Source organism: Arachis ipaensis, chromosome B2 (assembly GCF_059453495.1).
Source record: "Arachis ipaensis isolate K30076 ecotype BB chromosome B2, ASM5945349v1, whole genome shotgun sequence".
In the NCBI taxonomy this organism is placed as follows: domain Eukaryota; kingdom Viridiplantae; phylum Streptophyta; class Magnoliopsida; order Fabales; family Fabaceae; genus Arachis; species Arachis ipaensis.
Window position 1 is genome coordinate 51,018,872 of NC_142437.1, and position 7,534 is coordinate 51,026,405.

Sequence of the window (7,534 nt, forward strand, 5' to 3'; positions counted from 1 at the left end):
CGGGACCCGCTACTGAATCGGTCGAATGACAGATTCAAATTATCGTTGTTTGTAATTAAACTAGTTTAAATAAATAATTAACAAAACTATTTAAATTGTTAATATAAATTTTTAAAATTCAAAATTAATAATTTAATATTAGTAAAGTAAAAAAATCCATTAAAATTTACTTTCAATACAATTATTAGTCAATTAATTTTGTTCCAAAATTACTCGTATAACTGTATTTAAATTCTATAACTATTGATCCGTACCTTATAGCTTAGACCGACGTTATACCTCAAATAGGCTAAGTCAAAATTCATTTGCGCCGAGTAAGAGAGATCCGCGCCATATCTCGACTCCCATCCTAGGAATCTCGGGATCTCAAGGAAAAACGCACTCGCTCAAGCATAAATAAGATACTGCGAGTGACCTACACATACAACGAATACAAACACACGACATAGCTCAAAAAGTCGCTATTATAATTAATTCTTGATCATGGATTGACTTAAGCATTGGAGTTCTTTTTGCAGGTTCTCCATATTGCTCGGACGAGGAAGGAACTTGCGGTGCAGCATACAGGAGAAGGACGTTATCAGCAATCTTCCAGTTTTAAAATGAAATCACTTTTCATATATTTTTACAAAAATTGGACAGCATTTTTCCTTAAAGTTGGACTTTGCCACCCTTTTCGAGTCCTAACCGAACCATTTTCAACCTCTTTTCAATCATTTCAAATCTCAATTCAATACCAAAAAAATCAAACCAAACAAATTCCAACATTTTTAAATTATCCCAACGTAATTCAGAAATTAAATTCATCAGAATAACTCAATTCCTGGCTGCATTTAATTCCTCCTAACCTCAAACTTTTCACAAATATCAATATAAATTCAATCGACAAGTAATCACGACATCAATTCACTTATCAAATACCAATTTAACCAATGAAAATTTACTAAAACCCTACCTCCGTACGAAATCAAACCAACGGGATTTTCGAAGAAGTTTTCTGACCGAGCTACTGAAGAAGAAAACGTTAGGAATCATCTGTGTCTCCTAAAACTCCAATTGGCCGAACTCGAGGGGAAGAGAGGCTACGTCACCGTTAACTTCTACTGGACAAAAGTAACGCCAACGTGTAGAGGAGGAAAATACGAACACTTTTACCGGATTAGATTTTTTAATGGAGTTACGGATTAGAAGAAATCGGAGAAAGAAGCTTCACAGTCCCATTGCCTCACGTTTCACTCTCTCTTGGCTTTTCTTTCTCTTGTTTTTCTTTCTTTTGGTTCGGTAGTTCCAGTAAGTAAATGAAGGATGATGATATGCTTAATGAAATAAAGGAATAGGTGTCACATTTTTATATATATATTAATATGTGCATAACCCACGTTTGGCTTTATTTCCTTTGGTTTCCTTATGGCATTCAGCCAAGAGAAGGAATCAAGGTGAATATATTAAATAATGATGCTAATTGAAAGATATTTGATGAGCTAAATAATATATATAAGGTTGAATAATATAAAATAATAGTAACATATATAAGATTAAATATATATGAGTTATTAATATAAATGACATTAGTAACTTAAGGATAAAAAATATTTGATGAAGCATTAGCGAAGTTATGCTCACCGAAAAATACCGTTATATTTACTCATATCGACGGATTGAAAATTTGATAATAATAATAATATTAACTAAACTCTATTTTTAAATAAAAAATATTAATTACTTAAATTAAAATATACATATAATTTTTATTACTTATGAATTACTAGAATTAAAATTTTAATTATGTAAAATATATTATCATAAAATATATATATAAGAATATGAATTTGATTAAATTCGAATAGTTATAAAATTAATTTAATTACTTATAATAAAATAATTTCTAAAAATAAGGAACTCCAATTTATAAAAATAAATTTTAACTTATTTATATTTATATTTTAAAAAATATGGGTCCTTACAAAAACTTTTTATTTTTAAATTTTGAAACTAAAAAAATAATTTTTTTTGCCAAAAAGTAAAAAAATAAAGAATTTCAAAAATATCCAATAAACAAAAATTTAAAAAGTTTAAATTTTTAAAATTATTTTATTCTATATTTGTGAAAAAATAGCATTATCTGGTGAATAAAAAAATAAAAAAATATTCTTGATGTGTGGAAAACGATCCAACACAAAACTCATCGGCAAGTGGACCGGGTCGCATCAAGTAATAATAACTCACATGAGTGAGGTCGATCCCACAGGGATTGAAGGATTGAGCAATTTTAGTTTAGTGGTTGATTTAGTCAAGCGAATCAAGTATTGGTTGAGTGGTTTATAATTGACAGAAACTAAATTGCATGAATTGTAAAGAGAGAAGGAAGACTTGCAGTAAATTAAAGAGAACAGAAAATAAAAGTGCTGAATCTTAAAGAACAAGTAAATTTATTGCAGAAACTTAGATTGCAAGAAATGTAAATGACTGAATCTTAAATTGCAATAAATGTAAATTGCTTGAATTATAAAAGGGTTCAGGGAGCTGGGATTGCAGAAATTAAACAAGCAGAAGTAAATTGCAACAAACAGAAGAGCATAAGAGGAATTGAATTGAAATGGATCTCAAACAGAAAAGTAACAATGCTTGAAGAGTTTAAAAACAGAAAATGACTGATGCTTAGTTGCAGCAATTTAAAAGAAGGTTGAAGATCTCAGGAGTGGAAGAGACTAGAAAATAAGTCTAGATCTCAAATTCTTCCTTGATCCAACAAAAGCAATTGCAAAAGAAATAAAGAAAAGTAAATTGCAGAAAGAGTAGAAGATGAAGCAGTAAACAGAAATTGAAATTCAATTATGCAGAAAAGTAAACAAGAGATCCCAAGGTGAGATTGAAACAGAAGTTCTTCAATTCTCCACCCAAGATCCAAGATGAAAAGTAAAGGGTGCTCAAGCAAGAACAAGGAAGAAGAGAGATCAATTCTCCTTCCTAATTCTCCAAGATCCAAGTTCAAAGTAAAGAGCTCTCAAAATTACAAAAATGGAAATTCAAAGAAGCAAAAGAAAATTTCAAAGTAAGTAAAAAGCTCCTTTCTAGATCAAACTAACACCTATTTATACACTTCCTAAATTGGATCTAAGAATTTGGGTGGGCTCTAAAATTTGGTGAAGATTTGAATTTAATTGGATTTTTTATTGAATTTTCAGCCCATGGTACACCACCCAGGGGAAGGTTCGGCTCTTGGCAAGAGCTTTGGCCAAGAGCTTTGCTTCCCTTCCTTGTTTAAGTGCGCATGGTCCTTCCCTTGTGACAAGAGAACAAAGCTCTTTGCAAGAGCTTTTGAGCTCTTGGCAAGAGCTTTACTTGTCCTTGAGGTCCTTGGTTCAAGTCTTGGGTGGAGCACTTGTGGAGCTAATTTCCTTGGCACAAGAGGAGCGCCCAAAGTCTTGCTTCCTTGAGGTGCCCGGTTAAATCCTTGGAGAAGGAAGTTGCTGGCCATTTTCCTGGGCAAATGAGTGGCGCACAAAGCCTTGCTTCCTTGAGGAACATGGTTCGAATCCCATGGAGTGAAAACAAGCCAATTTTGGCTTATTTTTCTTGTAAAGTAGCGCTTTACTCTCTCCCTTTTGTCATGGGTTCAAGTCTTGGTGAGTGCATTAGTGAGCTTTTCTTTCTTGATTTTCTTCAAGGCATGCCCGAAAAAGCTCTCAGCAAGAGCTTTTAAGCTCTTGGCAAGAGCTTGGCTCTTGCTTCCTTCTTCCATGTGCTCTTGATAAAGCTCTTGGCAAGAGCTTGGCTTCTGATTCTTTGAAGGAAAGCTCTCCACAAGAGCTTTAAAGTTCTTGGCAAGAGCTTTATACCCTTGTTTCTTGAATGCATCCACGCTTCTCCTTCTTTGAGCCACGCTTCTCTTCCTTGTGCCACGCTTTCTTTCTTTGCTTAGATTATGCTCCTTAGGCTACGCTTTTCTTATTGTTTTCTTTTCCTCACCTACAAGTAATCAAAATAACCAATCAAAGTATCACAAAATTCACAAAGCTTAAAATTCATTTAAAACCAATTAATTTTAGTTTAAACTTCATGATTTTGCATCAATTAAAGGGTGGTTGATTGATTCAAAGAGATCATGCAATTCCATTCCAAATTGCTTACTTATAATGCAAGAAAGTGCATAAAACCTAATAAAAACAAAGAAAAAAAACTAGTAAAACTAGGCTAAGATGACTTGTCATCACAACACCAAACTTAAAACTTGCTTGTCCCCAAGCAAGCATTAAACACAAGAGAAGATAAAATGAAATAGAGTAGCATACATGTCCTTATTAAGCAGATAGTTGAACTAAGTTCATGGGATTTCATGAAGATCAATAGTAACTCATTTATTCTTTGCTGCTACATAAGATATGTTTCTTAAAAGATTCACTATGGTTGCTGCTACAATGCCTTACTTTTTGCTTACTCCCTTGCTAGCTTTTTCCTTCTTTCTTTTGCTTAGAGAGCTTATTACTTGTTGAAGGCTTGGTGGCAAATGTTGCAGTAGCCTTTGGCTTTATTGCACTCAACATTCCTTCACCACAGACACATGGCTCACTTTTTTCCTCCTAGGATCATTGATGCCCAGCATCTCTTTGGATAACTAAGTGTTTTGTAGCTAAGTTGCTCTTTATTGTGGACTTTCAGTTGGCAATCCCAAATCAGTTGATCTAAGTGGCCAAGTTTTGAAATACTCCTTAGAACTTACTTGTCCAAGCATATCCTAGTACACAAACACCACAGGCATATGTCCTAGGGTCCAAGCTATTAGTGTCTAGCCTTATTATTTGTTTCTTTGCCACTTTTTGGCTTTTTCTATTTCTTTTTATTTCTGTTTTGATTTATTTTCAAGGGGCTTTCATTAATTGAAGGATCATAACAGCAAACTAGCTTAGGCTTCAAAGAACATGTCATTATGCAGCATTTATTTTGTGAACTATCAATTGAATCAAACACATACCACCACTAACTTTCATTCTAACTTTTGCAACATTGAACAATTACTTTTCTAAATCAAACATCCTTCTTTCATTCAGACAGCATGGGGGACAAAACAAAATTTAAGCAAATGAAGGATAACAAGATTATAATGCAAGCAATCTATTAAAGCATTAAAATGTAAAACATAAAGGCATTAAAATGCAAACACAACAGCATTGAAGGCATGTCATGTTTCAGACATACATATTTCTTATTTCAGTAAAAGTAAAAAGAACTTCACCACCTCTATTTGTCAGGCATTTCCATTCTGCTGGATTCTCCCCTCTTCTTTTTCCTCTTCTTTTTTCTCTTCTTTGTATAATCTTGAGCTTCTTCACAAGGGCATCTTCTGTCCCAGACAGAGTCTAGCAGGCCCGAGAGTCCAACATCCTCCAATCTGTTTTACATACGTGCTGAGTATCTATCTGTTCTTGCTCTCTGCTAGTTCACTAATTCAGTGCACATCCCAAATGGTTTAATCTGTGGATTTATTGCTGGCATGCTGTGAGTTAAGTAATCCAGCTTGGCCTGGGTATCTTCATCATATTCTATCCTATCCACATGCCTACACTCTCCAATGGTATGATGTATGTTCTTCCATTGATACAAGTTGTGAGTGTACTCCCCATATTTGGCTTGAGTCAAGAACATTTTGTCGTAGGACTCTTTGAGATTTGTTGTTTGCTCTCTTTGCCCCTCAAGAATCTTTGTTTGAAATTCTTGTTGTTGGGCCATCATTTGTTGCTGCCAGCTCTCCTGTCTCTCCTCCATTTTGTGCTGCCAAGCTTCGTTTTGCTCCCTATCTCTCAAATATTGCTCTCGGTGCTCTAGATATTGCTCTTGTTGCCTTGAGTACTGTTCTTGTGCTCTTTCATTTTGTTGTGATATTTCCTCAAGAGCCCTCTGCAATTGACTTAAGTCTATGGCACCAAGAGTTTGCTCTCCTTCCCTTTGAGGTCTTCTTCTCCTTTGGGGTTCTTCTTCTTGCTCATCCTCTTCATTAATGCTTTCCATGCTTCTCTTTGTAATTCCCTTCCCCTTCTTTACTTTCTCCATGTCCTCATCTTCAAAGATCACTCCAGCTTTGTTGCAGAGCCTTAGGATGGTGCTTGGATGGCCAAGCCTACTTGAAGTGATTGTGCTTTCATCCATCTCTTGGATACTGTCGGCAATAAGTTGTGCCAGATTGATTTTTTCTCCATGTAGGATACAGTATACTAAGAGTGCACGCTTAATTATAACAGATGAGGTGTTCCCAGTGGGAAGTATGGATCTTTTTACTACCTCGTACCACCCCTTGGCTTCAGGGGTAAGATTCATTCTTTTCAAGTGGCTTGGAACTCCTTTTGAATCTCTTTCCCAGTCTGTGCCTTCCAAGCATATCCCCTGTAGGATCTCATCGGGATCATTCTCCCTTCGCAGTCTGGCTTCATAGCTGGGCTCTTCATAATTTAGGGTTCTCAATTTCAGGGCCCTTGTAATGGATGCTGGACTGAAATCCACTTCAACTCCTCTAACATAACTCTTGTAAGAGATACTGTCTTCGCTTTCTCTCACCGCGTTTGCATAGAATTCCCTGATCAGCACTGCACTAATGTCAGTGAGAGGATCGCATAGAAGCTCCCATCTTCTTTCCTTAGTGATTTGCTTCATTATGGGGTACTCCCCTTCCCTTAGCTCAAAGCCCATCTCATGAATAATAGCTTTGATTTCATGAGCCTGTGGTATCTTCCTTCATGAAATTGAGATCTGAATTTCCTTGCATCGTAGGCTGGAGGTTCTGTCACCATTGGTTCCTTTCCTGGTCTTCTCCTTGAACTTGATGAGGCCATGGGTTTAGAGAAAATAGAGAAGTAGGGATGGACTTGGGGATTGGTTGAGACACGGCTTTGTAATGCACAAGGGATGTAGAGAGGAATATTGCTATTGAATGGAGAATGGGACGTGTTTTGGGTGTACACACGATAGAGCAGAAGCTTATAAGTGTGAAGAAGGCTTGTAGGAATGTGTGATGCAAGAAATGTCCTACCTATTTATATGCAGGGTATTAAAATCTTGGATAAAGATCATACTTGAAGAAGGATTTGGTCCTGACTTATGAAGGGTGGAGATTGAGCTGAGCAGCATAGTAACTTCATGAGATGAACGGCTTGCATGTTCTCTTGAGGATTGACAAGGATTCTCCTCCCATTGGTTGCATGAGGTTCGTCCTCCAAGGTGGTTAGCATGCAGATTTTTGCTTTCCAAGGTAGGCACACCTCTCTAGACACATATGACCCTCCTTTTTTGGCCTTTTCTAGCCGTGTCTTCTTCTTGTCTTTGCCTCAACCTTCTTTGTCCTGGTTAAGTCAAAATGGTAAGCATTAGGATACAAATGTAGCATGGTGATGAAGTGGTGAGTGCTTTAGATTATTTATTATATTTCTTATTCATAAAGGATCAATTGTCTTTTTATTAGTGAACCAAGGTTTGGTGAACACCAAACTTGTCCCTTGCTACGGGATTAATGTAAAATGCAAGCAATTCATCACAATTGATACCT

The 7,534-nt window shown here is 35.9% G+C and overlaps 1 pseudogene; it reads right to left on the minus strand.

Annotated features, from left to right (window-relative positions):
• Positions 1–5,238: 5,238 nt before the first annotated feature.
• On the minus strand, positions 5,239–6,824 carry LOC148573955 (uncharacterized; annotated as a pseudogene).
• Positions 6,825–7,534: the final 710 nt, after the last annotated feature.